The following is a 19,402-nucleotide window of genomic DNA, read 5'->3' as shown; positions in this document are numbered from 1 at the left end:
ATATATATATATATATATATATATATATATATATATGAGACACATCCCACTTGTCATAGATCAAGGCTGTTATTTTTTAAGAAACCATGTTATTAGAGTAAAAATTAACAGTTCTAAGCACCAGGACAATTTCACTGTTCTATGCATTTCTGTCCTAAATTAAACCAGATGTAAACAGAAAAATCACTAAGTAATAAATAAGAACAGACTGGAATTTCAGCTTCATGCCTTAACTCAAGTCCAGTTACTCCATCAATGTCAAAGCTCAGAGAAATGGAGCAGATGTGCAATTAACTATTGCCTGCCATCACTAACTTTTGCAGCTTTCTAACAGAAACTGAAATCCAAATTTATGCCAGGTCAGCTCCTCTCTTCAATCAGTTTATCACACCAAACTGACAAAATGACTCGAAAGGGTGTTGCAGAAGCTCAGGAGGAAATGTTTTCAGTGTGAAGTAAAGACATCAACCAAGTGTGCTGTACAGTCCATTTATGACACTGTGAGAATTATTTTCCAAACTGTAGATCGTATTTTGGAAAGCGCGGGGAGGGACACGGGATGGACAGGGGACACGACAGAACGAATGGACACACCACAGTGCCTTAATAAAAATGTTCTAAAATAAAAGGGTAAGAAGGGGGAGAAAAGGAGGACTATTCCACACGTGCAAACAGGGAGGCTTGGTGAAGCTGTCATTCTCAGGTCATTTTTCCTTGCAGAAACATCCCCAAAGCCCCGAACTAAACTCTCCTGTTCCCAGTCTCTGCTTACAGACAACCTAATACAGAAGCAATCAATCACCATCACCTCAGCTGAAGAGATGGCACGTATATGACGGAAGGGAATACATCTCTCAATGACCTACTTAGGAAAGAAAAATGGCCTGAGCAAAATCTGCCGATATATAGGTTTTCTGCGGAGATTAATAGTTTTGAATCATCGATGAAACGGTAGGGGAAAGAAAAGCATCTGACAGCAAAGCAGCTCCATTTCATTGCATTTTCACTAGTCCTACCAACATGATAATTAAAGGAGCCTGATGGCTGATAGACCTACAGCAGTAGAGAACAGAGTCTGACAAAGGCAGAAAAGATGATGACTGGTATTTAAAGCACAGCCTGCCAGTTTATGCTTTCTTCTGCCAAGAGGGACTTCTTGATGGATACTGTAACCAAACCCCAATGCTTTTACATTGCTTAACATAAAAAGACTAGAACAGAAGAGGTATGGTTATTTAATGAAAAAGGGTTGGAAACAAAACAAGCTTGTGCAGGTAGCTTCTCAACCTCTTTGTCATCCTGATGTTAGTTTGTGAAAAGTTTAAGGTTACATAGATACAGGGGGGTTTAGGTTTAAAAAAAACTCGTAGAATATGAAAAGCTGAGTTTCAAGTTATGAATTACAAAATTTAATCCTGCTGACTCACAAAGCAGAGGTGCAGAATTAAATCAAAGTGAAAGATGATACGTGCTAGCAACCATTTTGCAGATGTACTTTTGCGTATGTATACAGACTGTCAAAAGAGGGACAGGAGGGAGCTTGGTGTTAATTATCTTTGACTGTCAGCCTGCTGCAACAATAACGTAGGGTTTGATCCAGTTCCCATTAAACCAATAGAAAAAAATCTCTCATTTGCTCCAGTAAGAATCAGTCCACCTGTTTTGTTCATCTTCTGGTAACTTTTTTTGACTGGTAATAAAGTATTATGCAAATTACTATGTAATGCAAATTATAATGTAAAGACATATTATTTTGAAAATCAGATACTTTTCAAAATTGCTGATAAATACAAAACCTATTTTGCATTGGTTGCACAGAAACATTTCTCATTAATAATGATTAACATAAACAGTTTACATAAGTACTTTACAGTTACATACACATGGATGAACCTGGAATCCCTTACCAATAAAAGACTGAACTGATTTACAGTTCACTTAAATGAAATATTTGATTGTCAAAATGAAATTAGATTTGAATTCAGACATTTCCATTCAAGATAACATCATACATCCCAGTGAACTTTAGATAACAGCTACAAGGACAACAATGCACTTGAATCCAAGTAACTCAACATTCTCTTGGAAGCACTGACAGCTAACAAGGTCTGTAACAGAGTGATAATTCACTACAGGTTACAGAAGATGAATGTTCTCTCCGTGGCTTCAGATTCAGTGTAAGTCTCCCTGCACAACCAAGAGATTAAGCAACAAATGACACACACAGGTTCATCAAGATTATCATGCAGAGGATGTATTCATTACAGGACTGTCTAAGAGAATAACTAGCACAGACTTTCAATGACCTAAAGTAAGATGACTTTCTAAAAGTCTGTGGCTCTGTGTTGTCTTATGCCAGCTGAAGGTCGAGATGAACATGTCATTTTTGCATTCCCCCTATGGTTTGCTAAGGAAATGAGGTTTATGTGATCCCACTGGCTGCACTGAGACATCTGTGTCCCCAGGCCCATTTTATTCCAGTGGCTGATTTCAGCCAAGTTTGACAGAGACATTGTGAGAGATCATGTCACTAACGTAACTGTGCTCCTGCAAATTTTGTGAACATGCACAGTTAGTGAGAAAAGAGAGTTCCAAGTTAGTGCCACACCGAGCCCCCCTTATAAAACAAGTGGATAATAACAAATCCCTTTTGTTATACTTTAGGGAATGCACACAGGCACACAGTTTAAAACACAAACCTGTAGGAAAACAGATTTCATCAGAACTGTTTCTTAGGAAGAGGTGGGGGGGGTTAATCCATCCTCTTTAAAAAAAAACCCTAGAGGATAATTTGCAAAGTTGACAATAAATGTTTTTAAAAGCATTCCACAGATTAAAAGACATTGAATGGTCTTAATTCCCAGTAAGATTTCAATGTGATTGATTGACAGGGTCAACCCACTAGGCAAGAAGCTGCAATGCTTTGTGCCTTGTTTCAGAGGCAGAAAAGTCCCAGGATGCTCTCCTAAATGATGTAGATAATTTAAAAACATGTATTTTAGGACTGGAAAAATTACAGACGCAACTGTTTTTCCTGCAGAGTCCTCAAATAATGTTAAGTATGAATAAACACTGCTAAGTATCAAGGTACAAGTCTGAGACTTAATTGCTATAGCAGTTAACCAAAGCCCTACTAAAGACAGACATAGCCTATGCAGCTGTCCAGTCACTTCTGGCTGGCACTAAGGGAAGGGACTTCACCCTCCCAGATTCATCAACCAAGAAAATACAACCTCCAAGCTCTAAACAACAGTCCAGACGCAGAAAGCAACAGGAAAACAATAACAGCCTGACTCAGGAGAAGAGCTAAGCTCCCAGATAAAGGGCGCTCTGAGTGTGATTTGGCAACTGGGTTTTTTCTCTTCCAGAAAATTGTGCCAAAATAAGTAATTCTCTTTTTCACTCAGCACTGGAATTCCAGATTTGGCCAAACAGGGAAAACTTAAAAGTAAAAACTATGCTATTCATTAGACTCCTCTGAATGAATTTTAAATTAACATCCAAAATATACAACTGCTTGTCCACTGTTTCCTTAACTGGATGGAAACAACACTACTTAGTAGTCCTTTTTTCCCCAACTCACAGGTTCATGTATTTACATCCCTATCAGTGCGAGTAAGAGTTTTGCTTGCCTTTTTATGGATAAAGGTTATTACAAGGTTCAACACATGCTGGATACAAAGGCAGAATATACTGGGATCCCTTCCAGTAAAAAGGATTTCTCTAGCTGGTCCAGCACTATTCAACATTTATTATACTGTTCAATTCCCCAAGAGCATCTGACGGTGTTGTATCTGCACATTAATGTCACTGTTCCTGAGCTACTGAACAAGACTCAACCCTTCTAAACACCTCGTCTTATGCTACGGACAGGGCAGGGAATCGCAGCAGCAACACTTCGCCAAAAGATTGGTCAGGCTGGTCCTTTTGTTTTAGTTACTCCACAGTCTGCATACTTTGAAAGCAATGGTTAAACTTACTCACTAGAGTTAACCCATGAATGAGGTTAGATGGTTTTAGTTTGTTTTTCTGTTTTTACTTTGGTTCACAGGTACGATGGCTGGACGCGTTGCTTGGTGCCTGCAGGAGAATAAGGTGAAGGGGGGAGTTTGAAAAGCCTGATCTGCCAGCAGTGCTTATACAAGTACTCTCAGATGACAGCAATCAAGCCTCAAGCATACAGAGGGAAATAAAATTACTTCCAAATGTCTAAGGCTGTGCAAAGATTGTAATGGGGAGGCTTTCAGGGCATGCCTGAGAAAACACTGTCGCAGATTTCAGGAGCTGGAGCAAATCAGTCAAAAGCTGAAGTCGGTAGCGGGGTGCCTGGTGTCTGCCGGAGCCCACATAGCCACAAATGCCCTGCTTGGACTTTGTCACAGAAGGTAATTATAGGGAAGTCAGTTCAGCTATAGCTACCTGTACCACAGTTTTCTTCTTCAGTGGGGGCAGAAAAAGCCTAAAAAAGGGGCTTATCATCGCCAAGTATTGTTTAATTATTTCAAGGGAGTCTTGAGGCAACAGAGATCATTTGTTTTTCTAAGCAAAGTGTTGGAGCACATTCTTGACTCTGAGATGTGACATTTTTAAGCGGAATCATTTTCATTTGCATGAAACACAGGCTGGTCCCACAAAACCAGCAGATACTTCTGGCAGGGAGCTTACGAAAGGACCATACAGCCAGAGCACTTCAGTCAGCGGAGGCAGACCAGGGCCAGGGCTCAGCACTGCTGAACACTCATCAGTCTGACCATACAGGTATTGTCTTTAAAATTAAAGCAGAATTAAAACTGCAATTTGCAATTAAAACTGCAAAAATGTGAGAGGCTTCATTCTGGAAGCAAGCACGCCCCAATGGTACAAATTCTGCCCAACCTGCTGCTACTGCAAATTAAAGCAAATCTTGTCAGGACCTAAGTCTAAACCAGCAAGATTACCGTGAAAATGTAATATTCTTCTACTGTCTACTTTGGCTCACTGTTCTGGAATCCACGAACGTTTGATTTTGGTCTTTCCAAAATCCAGCCTTGGACTGCTGTGCATCAGTAAAAAATAATGCATTTTGGCTGTGAAGAAAATTCTCTCAGCTGCTTCCTGTGCCAGTATCAGCGAGACATGTTTTCCACACACAGTACGTTTGGATTCCTGTAGTAAATCTATCTGTGATCCGCAAGAAGCCATCTTGTTTGTCCAACCAGACAGAAACTGATTGCCCAAGCAACAAGTGCAGGGTAAGATTGCACTGTGTCAGCCGGGCTCTGAAATAATCAGTTCTTGATGGTCCCAGCACTGATCCTTGAGGAATGTCACCATTATCTAGCCACCAGATGGACTTTGAACTGCCAACTGTTACTCTTTGAACTTGATAACCCCACCAGGTTTTCATTCGCCTTGTCCACCCATTCAGTCCCGTACTGAATATGGGCCTGAATACTGCCCCAATTTGCCTGTGGATGCTACTGGACATGGCATCAAAAGCCTTGCTAAACTAAAGGTAAACTATCCACTGCTCTTCCTTTGTGCACCAAGCCAGTTAGCTCATTGTAAAAGCCAATCAGACTTACCATATTCAATGGCAAAGGGAAAATTTATTAAATAGATAACCTCTACCTGCAGTCTGATCTCCTCTGCACCCATCTATCCAAACTCTTGCAAGTTCCACTGTTCTAGTTTCACATGCACTATAATACTCAAAAATGCACTGCAAAAGAACTGGTTTGCCTTCTTTGTTTTATAGGATTTAGCTCCTTTGAAGTCAGACAAAATGAGTATGGATGTCTGTTCTTATTGCACGTAAGAGAAACACACTCGCTACTGCCAAAACATCTTCATTCTTTGAAGCTATACACATCAAAGTTCAATAGAAACCTATCATTACACGTTGCCTTTTCCACAAAGCTTTTCTACATTGTGGTTTGCAAAGTGGACTCATGTAATCCCCTAAATGCATCCTTGCTGGCTAATATCACCCTCTTCTTCAACTAAAAATAAAGATTTGTAATTAGTAAGAAAATTCAATTCCATAATTAAAAATCCTTGCATTCCAACAGGCTCAGCAGTTCAAACTGAAGAGAAAACAACCCAGTGTTTGGGTGGAGCAGGAAGGTATTGCTGGAAAGCTATACTCATAATATGCTGTTTGTACAGCAAAGCTATTCATTTGCTAAAACTCTGGGCCTCAGAAATTAAAGAATGGTAAGCAAGAAAGTCTGCAAAAATTCCAGGAACGAAGCCTCTGTTTCTTTTCTGCTACCATCACTTTTACCACGTTTCAGACAACTCAGTCAGCAACTTCTGGTTTCAAGATGACATGGAACAGGCTTTGGCAGCCCTCAGGGCACCCTAGCTGTTTTCTGCACAGCACCAGGTTATAAAGGTTTATAGCTTTAAGTGTAATTTAAAGTGAATCACACACATGCGCATGAGGACAAGACAGTGATTTAGGCGTGTCTCATGCCCCAGAGTTTAACTTCTACACAAGTTAAACTGATAGATAGGAGCAATAAGCAGTTTCCTTCTTTCAGTGCATAAAAGTAACGATGTTAGTAAGTAACAAGTGACTAGAGCTCAGTTCATTTCAGTGAGGATTAAGGGTGAGAAAAATCCTTGAGACTGAATATAAAAGCAAGACAATTAGCACTGGTCAGGAATTTTTCTACTTTTTCTGTGCATGTATGTGAAAGCACTGAATTACCGAAAAATGAAGGACGGTGCTTTTATTAGATAGATCCACTTGAAAACCTTTCCCTTCATTTTCAGGCTGTTTGAAATCACCTATTTCAGTAATAAAAAAAAAAAAAAAAACAACCTTTGGGGTTTTATACCCAAAACCCCTTGTTCGGTGGGTTTATACCGAAACTTTATACCCAAAACATCCAAGTCAAGCTGAGGAAAAATGTTTTCATTGACCTGACCCAATTCTCACTTTTTCATCATTTCATCAAGTCATGAGACCTCGTCAAGGTTGCCTCAATTCATCCAGACTAGCTAGGGAAAACCCAGATATTTATAAGCAGCTTCCTCTCTAGCACAGGCTTTTGGTTGTATACTGCAATTTCCAGGATGTCTTCAAGTAGACTCTCACATTTACAGACCAACATACTTTAATTTCATTACTACTAGAAGAAGAGTAGTTAGGTCAGGGAAAGAATATCCTTACTCTATTTTCAGAGTGTTGCATAACTTCATTAAATTTAAGAAGGAAGTTTAAACAAGACTCAGTTTCTTATTTTGCCTTTATGCAACAGTAGGAAATGGTAACATTAACCTCGTTAATGTTAATAAGGCATTAATGTTAATAAGGCATTTTAAGAAATATCCAGTGTGAAAGACGAATTAGATGTATCTTTGCCTATCTGCAGACTCTGTTCCTGCATTACGCATTTGAATAAAGTTACATATTTTTATTTCCTTTTTAACTTGGCTTTAGAGCTGTCCCAATTCTTGATCCATACATATTAAAAATGAGCATTAAAAACTCCACCAAATGTTAAAAAAAAAAAAAAAAAAAAGGTCAGCAAAGAAGAAATCCTATCCACCCTGTCATTTAGATGCATAACGTTGATAAATGTTCTTTAAAAAGATACATACCAGCCATTACTTTGTTCTCCTGTAGGATTATGGTTTCTGGGACAGAGGAAATGAAAGGCTTTCCTGCAGGCTCTCCTGCTTTTAGTCGTTGGATATCCTTCCATACTTCAGGGATGAAGCATTATGAACTTTTGTGAGGCAAATAGTCCATACTAAAAAGGCTTTAAATGAATTAAAATTCAAGTAGAGATTTGTACTTTAAAACAAACCAGCCATCATCACCTCCAGCTACTGTTTGCTTTGAACTTAGTCTACTTTCTATTTCCCTTAGTTCATCCTTTCAGAACTACTTTATCATTTTTCAGATCTTTTTTTTATCCTACTATTGTTTCTCTGATATGAGCTTTTAAGAGCCCAAGAAGGCAGCATCCAAGTTACAAGAACATTTTTTTCCAAGACAAAGCTCTATGAATACTGACATCTTTTTGCACCAGTTAACTCTCACAGCAGAGTTAGGAGCAGCAATCAGGGCCACGTAAATGCATAAAATACAGAAACACTGTTTATTTTCCATTTTGTAAAAGAATAAAAATCTGTGTGGGGTTGAGAGAAGCATCTATGCTTAAGGGATGCAACTTAAGATATTAGACGAGAGAACAACTCAGGTTATGTGGGCACTCTGGTGTGACTATGCCCCATTTCTGGTACAAATACGTCTTTCACCGCACCAGAAATCTGTATAAAAACAACATACGGAACCCTGACTTACAACTGAGCTCTTACGTGAGTAAACCTGGTTTGGTCTTTGAAGTGGAAATCACCAGCTGGAAGCCAGGAATCCTGTGCATCACCTCTGACTCAATTTAACAGTGACAATGTGTCCTAGTTTACCCATCTCCAAAATTACATGATACTAGCACATAACCAGTTGAAAAAAACCAAAAACCTACCTTTTTTATTACTTAGTCTTTAGAGACAGAGCCACTGGCATCAATCAAAAGACACCCATTAATGTCAGTGGGCTTTAATCCCATGCAAAATATTATTGTGGTACATTTAGAGGCACTGAAATTTCATGATGCATGGCATCGCTTCAGCTCCTGATAAACACCCTTCAGTATAGTTTTCTTCTCTCTAATGCAGTAGATTGTTAGAAGTGAGTATTTGTGGTACACGAAATGCATCACCAATCACATCTTTCACATGGTATTTAAGACTGCAATACAAGCAACAAATAAGAAAAGCCCTATTACTTCTTTCAACCTTACAGTTTAGGACATTTCATAAAGGACCTAAAGGTCCTCTTTAGGGTCCTGTGGGCTCTATTTGAATAGGGAATTATCACAGGTTTTGCATTTAAAAAATATTCCGTGGTTGAAGAAGCAGCCTGGCATACAAACATGATAGATGTCTATTCACCAGCTCTCTCTGATATTTTTCAAGTGACTCCCTGGAGGAGCTCAAATAATGTTTTGCTTGGTTCAGATAAATTCCAACTTATCACAGGCTCACCTGAGCCTTTCAAGGTCTTACTTTCCCTCAAAGAGCACCTTCATTTCCTATCTCTTTATGTTCTTATGTAATTTCATTTTCTGAACCAGAAAACGCTTCCACTTCATCTTCTTCCTCCAAACCCAAAATTCCTTCTCTGAAACTCTTTCCCTAAGAAAAACACATATCTTTCCTTTACTTCACCACCTTACGTATCTTTGAGTGTTACATCAGGAAGACTTCCCATTCAATTTCTCATTCAAGAGCTGCTCAATAAAATTTTGTGAGCATCAGTAACTCCACAGTGAGAAATAATCCACAATACCTCATACTGTTAGGAAAAAAAAAAATAAATCATTGCCACTCAACAGTTTTGGAATAGACAACCATTTGCCATTTTTTTACCATCAGTTTAGAAATAGGAATCCACTTCAGCAAAGTACTAAATACACTGGAACATGCTCTTGGTAACAACAGTAAAGGCCGAAGCTCGCTATGATCCAAAGGACATAAGTGAGATCATTATCTTGGCTCTTCAAAGCCTGTAAGATATTTATGTTCAAGCCCTTTAAGAGCTGGCTTTATCACCTGAGTCACTGCTTGAATTTCTGTGTAAAGCAAGACTGGAACATCTATGTTTTGTTTTCTACCCACCTACTGAAATTCAGTTAATCAATTAGGTATATTATACTTCATACTTAACATAGCTTTTGAGTGAACTCCTATCTTCTAGCTCTTTCAAAATATTACAATCAAGAGCATCACCAAAGGTACTCCTGTTTCTTACACTTGAAAAAAAAGGCTGGAAATATGGTGTTGCTTTCCCAGCTGATTCAGAGTCAGAGCTCCCGAAAATCAGTAGCTGTCAGTAGACTGTATCTTCTCCAAGTTTATGCCAGCTGAAGATTTTAACTTTCAGTACCTAAGTCAGCATGGTTTTTTACACAGATATCAATCACTCTGTTCTAAGTTCCCAGAAGATTAGAAATAGCTGGCATCTATCCACAATGTGCACTAGAGATCTGTGATAATTTCCAGAACACAGTGTCCTATTGCTAAATTTATTCACACTAGTGAAGAAATGTAATATTGCCAGTGTCCTTCCTCACTGACTTCTTCTCCAACAGTGGTCTGTGCTAAAGTAGCCTCATGCAGCTACTCCAAACAATCTGTTAGGCAAGTAAGGCCATCAGTATGTTATTTTAAAAATATGACTAATCCTACCAGGTTAGTAGGCTCATACCTGGAATCAAATTAATTTAAAGGGTTGTTAAAATGAAATATTTTTTCTAAAATAAAATGCCCCACAGGAAATAAGGAGTGGCTATTTCAGTCATTAAAGATTGAAGACAGACAGAGCGATCTCAGGGATGAGTGTCCCATAGTGGACCTACAAGGCATGAGCTGTACGACTGAGGTGCACGTACACAAGGGCAAGGTAGGAACAACGACACAGACTGTATCGTATGTGCAGGGAGACCAAGCGCTGTATCTCAAGTCAGGCATGACTGTCATGCAGGTGTGCCATGCCCAGACGTTCAAACACTCGATGAATGGCCAGTACTCAAGAGCAGCTTTCTAACTGTCTTCCAGTATAACGTAACTTCTGCCTTAAAGGAAACAGTGATCTAAAAGTGAACTGCTAACACGCCAATGCACATCTCCTTGGTAGAGTGCTTTGCTGCCTGGCTCTTTTCAAAAATCCATATGAGTTCAGACTTTCAGCAATGTTGCAACATATACTAGATGTATGTAATAAAATAAATTTATTTGATACTCCTAGACCACCCACAAGACTTCTTGCAAGCCTTCAGCATGGGGATGGCAATGTTGTATGAATTAATTCTTCTCTACTTTTAATCACCAGGGACTTATTCAAAGTTTAAAGCAAAATCCTTCAAGGCTTGTGGTTTCCTAACATCTACCTGTTGTCGTGACTATTACACGTGACAAAGACAACAGACAGAATTGCATTAAATGACCAAAAGAGAAAACCAGACAAATTTGCACAGACTAAACGCACAGAACCTCACCTTCAGTTTGTGTGAACAGGTACAGCCACACTGAAGTTAACGGATCAACGTCATCACCGCCAGACTTCCCCCACTGTTTACAATCGCTCTTCAGCACTGTCATCTCTGCACCATTTTTTAAACAAGTAGATACGTGGCAATTTTAAGAGCTACAGCATAAGATGCATGTCTAAGTGTGGTCCTCTGTGTTGTATCCCAGAACAACTACCAAAACTGATGAACTGGGAGAATATCAAAAGGAATATAGCTCTTTGCCTCTGGCAATGAAATATGCATAAATATCTTAACTGCGTGGTATCAAAAGGGAAAACTATCCTTCACAAAGCTCATTCTTATCATGTCTGTAAGTGAACTCCTGTATGTTACAGACACTGAAGATGAGAGCAAAATATTTTTGTAGTGATAAGTTTGACAAGAAAAGATAATAACCACCTTATTGGAAACAGATGGTTTACACTGCTATGCTATAGATAAAATTGTGTCAGCATTTCCATAAAAGCCCCCCGTGTCTCCAGCAGTTTTCAAGCTGGCAAGCAACATTTCTACATCAACTAAAAAGATACAATCCCAGGAGTAACCTGGAAAAATTGGAGGAAAAGTCATTCTTGAGCTAACATTGAAAAAGAGAGAAGGGAGATGTTTGTGGGGGCAGATTGACAGAGAGAGGGATAATATCCCAGCAGTTCACTGATTACTACCAGAAACAACTCGCTAGGCAAGGTCATATCTCCATCTGCTTCTGTGGATGTTCATGGCATAACTGCAGTGAATTCAGTGGTGCAGAATCATAACTCACATCATCTATTGTCATATATGTGCAAATACTATCATATATGTACAAGTATTCATATACAATATATATTTTTATTAATATTGTAAACCAAGGAGACCTGTTAGAAACTGAAAAATAACACAGATAAAATAGCTATTTGTGATAAATGAAAAAGGTTAGGTCCTAAAAAAAAATACTTTGTCTAACGGATGAGATGACACAGATTTCATTACTGCTGAAACAACCTCCAAATTAACAAACAATATTCAGATACATTTCAGAAAACACGAGTTCGGCTTTGTCCTTCCCAAAAGCATTTCGCTGCTTTGATCTAGAACTGATGATTATCTAGGATAATTTAATGCATGTACACTACCAACTGTATCTGTTGAAAATGAACAATTTTTTTAAGACTTACATAGAAACAGCAATGCTTGTCTTACCACTCAGTTCTGGATCCAACCCAGAATTTAACATTATAGTTTAGACCTCTCTGATTAAACAATCACAAAAAAATTGTTTAACTTCATTAAATTTGTATCAGGCTTGCCTTTGTACGCTTACACAATTCACATTCACTAGCTCTCTGTTCTTCTTGTGCTAGAAACTTTGGGGTATTCAAATTTCCTCCTATATTTGGACCACAAATCCTTTCTTGACAAGGAAGTTGCTCACTGCTTGACAGGGGACTTTTTGACAGGGTTTAATTGTGGTTGGTGGGGTGGTTTTGGTTTTTTTACTGTTGTGGAAGGCACTGAAAATGAATAATAAATTAAACACTGTCAACATGACAGATTAAATTTGTATCAGATGCTGTGAGCTACTGCAGTTACTCTTATATATAAAACATGAGAATGTACAAAGTGCAACAAAGGTTACACCGACCCAAAGCTAGCTAAATAGCTTTTTTAATATATACAAAATATATATATTGAATTAGGTATTATGTAAATTTATATATATATATATATATGTATATATATAAAATGAGATCAATTAAGTGTTTGAGAAATCCCCCAAAAGAGGCACTTCAGTGAATGAATAATCCAGCTGAGCACTGAGTTCTATGGCATTTTGGCAGGGGTGTAGCCTCCTGTACAATTCTGTACTAGGAAGTATTAACACAAGAAACCAATACAAATTTGTGTTTACTCTGGGGCACAGGGTGAATCTTCCCTCTTGATATATTGTAGGACAAACAAGAAGTTTACTTCCAAGATGAGATGCACCCCACTGTGCACAGCTGATAAACTACTATATTACATAGAAATTGTTATGATTTGATTTTAATACAATACTCATCAATTTAGAAAACCAGTAATTTAAAACTATTACAGCATATATTTTGCACTTTTTCTGATTTAATTCTCTTCTACAAGGAGCAAATACATGAGGTGAAAATGTGCCTTTCTTCAACATCAGGAGCAAGTCTGATCTAGTGCTAAAAATATGTTATGCCAAATCAGAGACTATTCCTTGGGCACTACAAAGTACACCTTCGTTTTCTCAAACTCTCTGGTCATATTTCAGAACTGATTCGATAGACATGTATCAACAAGCTTTGGGGAGGCAAAATAACCTTTCAATGTATAAGAAGAACAATGTAAGTTACACAGTTTCAAGGCTGACCCACATAGTACGGTTCTGCATGTTTGGCTGCACCATTTCAACAAATAAAGATATAAATAACTGTGTGTTCAGAGGCAAACTTCACTTTGAGGCATTCCTTGGATATCAACACTTGAAGAATATAAACAGCCTTGTTGTTTCAGAGCCCTTTACAGTCTTGATATTAAGCAGAGCAGCACAGTTTACACTCAATAGAGTTTAAAATTCAAATATAACTTACAAAGCACATAGCTCAGAGATTGCTTGTTGTACTTTACAGAACCTTTCCAACAAATCAGAAAGGTGACAACTGAGTGAGATACAGTTATGCCATTAAAAAAGGAGTAATAATAAATAAGAAAAGTCAATTCTAAAAAATAATCTTGCATTGCTACTGAGTATCTGGCCACTGAAACTGGTTAAAAATCTTAACATTCTTCAATTTTTGATGCAGAAACCAGAAATACTTTCACTTGTTAGTTTCTATTTGTTCATCAGGAAAATACACAATTTCTAAATATAAAAGAAGATATTATTTTGTGGAACTGGTTGCAAATGATCAAACTGAAATTATTACACTGTAAAATCATTCTTGAACACTGGCATTTATTGATTCTACTATACTACCTGCCACATGGATGAAAACCTTCAGTTTGGTGTATGTCAGCTCTGTACACTATTAGAAAGATCCACAGAAACCATGTTCTCCACGATGACTACGCAACATTTCGTAATTACATTTCAAGATGATTCAAACAATATTTCAGTTAATGCCGTTAAGTGAAATATTTTTTTAATTATTATGTTAGTAGCCCATGCATTACTCATTTTTAAAGAAACAATATTAAATATGTAATTAAAACTAACTGTACTGATTGGATTCTGAACATATTAAATTATTTGTCTCAAAATAATTTCAATCCTCTATAATTTCTTAGTCGGTTTGCTTATTAAACTTATGTAAATACTTTTGTGTATTGCATCAAAAATTTAATGTCATTTACTTGAGATGTGGAACTCTTCTACAAATCTGCCTGAGGACTTGCTTGCCCCACTAGAAGTTACCTTCATGACATGCATTTTGAGTGAAGAAACAAGTTACAAAAACTACAGAAGGCAGGAGCAGAGGAAGCTCACTGGAGGCAGATCTCTTGTACGAGACCTGCACATCCGTGCCTCATCACACTTGGTTTAACTGCAGTTCCAGTTCTTATCAGGCAAAGTGGTTTGTAATAGAGCTGATCTGAGAACATGAAAGCAAAAAAAAAAAACCCAACCTAAAAACCCCCCAGTCTGACCACCATTACAGGTACAGCCCTTTTCCCAGACCTAGCTGAATATCACTGAAGGACATCCACTAAATGTCACTGAAATTAATTGGAATCCTCTCATCCTCTGTAAGAGGCATTGCAACCTACTGAGTTGTAATGGGGTCAGGTCCAGGTCCCTGGCCAGTATTATGTAATAACCATGTTATAGTCAGGCCTTAAAAAAAAAAAAAAAAAAAAATAAAATAAAATCATCACACAACACTAGGACAAGATTTCTAGTACATCTGAATATTGATATAATGTAAAAATTTTCAAAATTTAAGTAACAGAAATCATTGTTGATCTTTAACACTGTCACTGAGGCATGAAAGAATAATAAAGGTTATGTCATGTTAGGAATGGAACAGTGGATAACAGAGATGATACCTTTCAGTATACATGTCTGTGCATACTCAGCAAATGCTGAGGGTCCAAGACTTCCAACAACACGTAAGCAGACAAGACATTAGACCCCACAAGACATACTTAGGCCCCACTGACATTATCAAGAAACTCAGATGAGACACAAATGTTCACAAAAACCTCACCTGTTAGATAGGTGAGGGACCATCAAAAAACTAAAATGTACCTTAACACTCTTGAGAAACTAGAAGAATGAGGCACACTAAATTTTTTAAGAATGATGTAATCAATAAAAACATAGCTTGGTCAAACACAGAATACTGGACTCAAGGGTGAGAATGAATGAAGTATGATATACAAAGGACCAAAGAATAGGTGGTATACCAGTCACTTTCATCTCCAAATACAAGAATCCAGTGAAGAATCTTTCACAAACATAAGAAGGTGCTACAGAAATTTTTATTTTATATATATCTCCGTATTTACATTTGGACAACATGATTGATTTATTTTTATTCCAAACTATATCATTTTATAGGGACCTGTATTGGTGCTATGGAATAAGTAGTTCATTAAAATGCTTCAGAAGAATTATTCTTTAAATACTGGAGAAAAGTTCTGGGGTGAAATCCATGGCTTGCAGATGACCACACTGCCTTCATCACAGTGATGTAATTCCCTCTTCAAGATGGACCAACCATTTAGGTTTAAAAGGTACTCTTAATTTACAAGGACTTCCAAATTTCTGCATTCAGCGTATATGCCCTATAGATTTATTACTATATATAGAGCTGAGCAGGGTTTATTCAATGTTTGCCTTCTGAAACCCCTGCTTCGTCCTGAACTCTCTCTATATAGCACAGTCTTTGATATTAAGCACTCACTTCAACAGCGTGAGATTCAGCCTTAACACATTTGTGTTGTAATGCTCCTTTCCACATGTGGGAACTTTCCAGTCTCCACAAAAAGGTAAATTATTTTAACACGGCACCAGAGATTCCACCTCAGATAGTAACAGAGGGAAGCAAAACTTTCCTAAATCACAGCAGACTGTGAAAACACATCCTCCAAGATTTAAAATTGAAGGAAGGTTACCTTGATTTGAAATCGAGGACATTAAAGGATGTTGAGAAATGCCACTAATGACACTGCTATGCCTTTTCACAACTTGTCATTTCTATTAATTTCTCGGCAGAGAGGACACCAGGGGATACCTAACTTGAACCTAATTCACAGTGGCTAGCAAAGCAGTCCTAAACCATAAATTCTCATCTCCTGATGGAAGTCAATGGAGAGCAGCAGAGGAGGGCATTTTAAGACTGTAGAAGAAGCTTCTGCCTGCCGAGGCAGATGGAATTTCTCCATCGACATCTTCAAACACACCTGCACTGTGGTTGCAGGGTGAGCCCCTGAGCCCAGGGGCAGCTCAGGCACGGGCCCTGTGGCAAGGCCAGAAGGGTACAGGGCCCGCAGGATGCTGAGCCCCACGCTAGAACAAGGCACCAGCAGCTGCTCTGGGAACTGCCAGGATGCCTGCACCCTCGGAGCAACTTGAATAGTCAGCTCAACAAGCTTTATAAATTAACTAGTATTTAATGACCGCTTTAGACTTAGTACTTTTTTTTTTTTTTCCTCCCTATTACAGATGCTTATTTCTACTTTGGTATGTCAAAGCTTCATTATACGCAAACCGGTTATTTTCAAGAAAAGTCACATTTATTAGACTATCCATCACCATATGCTTTGCAGGATATCTTCATCTCAAAAGCATGAGTTAATGAAACTGTAAAACCCAGAGGTACACAGATATCTGTTTTCAAAAAATCCAGAAACCAAAACATTGTCCTGTGGTTACTAAGACCCGTCGGAAGCTTCAGATCTCACAAAGCACTCCAACAGAAACTTGACAAGAATGAGACACAGATAACTAATGACTTTTCCAATACAAAACAAAGCCATGTATTGTCCTCTAAACTGCTCTACTGCTGCTCATGCTGAACAGATGAGCCCATTTCCAAACCAAAACCTAAAATCTGGCTTAACAGTTCTTCAATGATTCTCTCATGCTTCATGAAGAGCTGTTCTGAAAGCTTTAACACTAAAACTGAATCCTGTAACAAAGTATTTCTAAGAGGTAACTAAGCTTTGTTTAAAATAGCATTAACTGTGTTTGAATAAGGTAAGATTAGCTCAATTTACAGCATGATTTGACTTCCATGAATTATTGCAGATGTATTTTTTGGCTCCCAAATCTCCACTGGTTATAAAGCCACTGTACAGCTATTGTTTCATTTGCCTTTACTGAATCACTAGTAAACCTCTGATCAATACCTCCAACAGAAACTTTCACATGAATTACCATCCTCACAGAAAGCTTGCCAATCTCGAGACAAATGAGCTTCTATGCCACATTTTATATCTATTTTTATATCATAGGAGCTCATTTTTCTAGGCTGTAAGTGGTCGTTTCCTGCCTGATCCACCCACTCATACATCAGCTTCTCATGGTGAACACTTCAAAACACCATGAGGAAGAATTACATTTTAACAAATATTAAAGCTCTCTACCCAGGAAAACTACTGATCTAAGTTTGCAACTAAAAGTTCTAGGACAAAATTTTCTGCTTCTACATCACCTGTTCACATGAACACACATGAAAGTACACCTCTGCGGACCATTACTACTGCTCAGTCTTGGATCTTCTCTTTTAAAAAAAAAAGACTTCCTTCTAACAGCATATTAACAGTGCCTGACGGCTAAGAAACCAAACTATTAATACCATTTTTATCCTCCATTTTCTTTGCTCTGTCTATAGGTTTAGATTGCGTCAGGTACGTCATCACTAAGTGTAATAAATATATCTAGCAAAACTCCCCCTCACTACCAAAATATTTAGAGTAAAATTTAAGAAGTTGACTATAGCAAGTGACACTCTTTTTTATTTTTATTATTAAGGAGCTTGAAATACCACTTTGAAAAACACTTACCCTGAGACCTAAGCAACCTCTGTGTTAATGTTCCCTCAGAAGTAATGCATGAGTTACAGTCAGAAAGGAAGCAGCATCTATCTGACTTTTGCACTGCAAACAGGTGGTGAGTACTTAAAATTTACATGCATTCCTCTAATTTACACCGGCTACAGCACATAGCAAAACTTTAAATGGTTTATTTCAATTTATTTGCAATCTTCATGCCTGTCAGAAAGCATAATGAATACATGCTGAGATATCTAACAACAACAAACCAAATCATCACTTCCCAGCAAAACTTCAAAGCTCTTAGACGCATAGCAAAAATCAAAACGACGCTGTGGAAATTTATCTTCCAGCCTCTTCTATTTACAGCTTACTAGCAGCACTGCCATTTATGTGTTATCTCTCATATAGTGAGTAGAAATACTTCCTGATGTTATTTACTATCTTCTGGTACTAGCTGCTAATCACAGCCAGACTACGGATGCTGTCATTTCATCCCTAGGACTCAGGCCAGCCCCAAGGGACGGTGACAATCCTACTTCAGGGAACTGGACACTCGGCCCTATTGCACTCCTTTCAGTTGCTGAATGGGTTTGAAACCTGAAGCAGCTGAATGAGACACACACTTGCACTTAACAAGCACACTGCTCAAGATCTATTATCTCTTAGGAAGCTTTCTCTCAACTGCTTTTTAGAAGTCATTTTAGTACTTTAGACATAGGTCTTTAAGAGCAAACACCATCGAGTAACATGAGATTTCTTCTTCTCTTCCTATTCTAAACTAAACAAAGTTTACAAAGAAAACCAGGAAATAGAGGTATGAGCCTAAAACAGAATTTTTGAATAACCTGAAATAATAACTTCTGTTGGCATGACAAACACTGATACATCTAAATTACTGACATAGTATATCATTTAACTGTTTACCTAAAGATATAAACATGGACAGATTATAAAAAGCTTCAGAATCTCTTCCAGTAACTTACTGGCTTGGAATAGCACTTTATCACCACATTACGACAAACATTGCTGTTCCAACTGTCCTTGGGTGAGGATTCAGTTTCTTTGCATGTTCAGGAGTCTTTGACTTCAAGGAATGTGAGTCACGGTTTGAAATGCTATTTTCCATTTTTCTTTCCATTAATTAAAATCCCCCACAAAATTTTAGTTTATGACTTACACATTACATTATTTTATAATATCCTGCTCTGTGCTGGACAGCATATATAATAAATGGAAAACAGATACAATCACTCCGGGACTTCATTCATTCCAAATTTTTAATGGATTTATATGCATGGAATTTCTTTCTGTCTTTC

The 19,402-nt window shown here is 37.9% G+C and overlaps 1 protein-coding gene across 2 annotated transcripts in view; it reads right to left on the bottom strand.

Moving 5' to 3' along the window:
• COL5A2 (collagen type V alpha 2 chain) overlaps positions 1-19,402 on the bottom strand; it is a 114,079-nt gene that overhangs the window by 59,672 nt on the left and 35,005 nt on the right. The window lies entirely within an intron of this gene.

This window comes from Athene cunicularia (genome assembly GCF_003259725.1).
Source record: "Athene cunicularia isolate RWA chromosome 7 unlocalized genomic scaffold, athCun1 chr7_part1, whole genome shotgun sequence".
NCBI lineage: Eukaryota > Metazoa > Chordata > Aves > Strigiformes > Strigidae > Athene > Athene cunicularia.
This window is presented reverse-complemented; position numbering and strand designations above follow the sequence as displayed.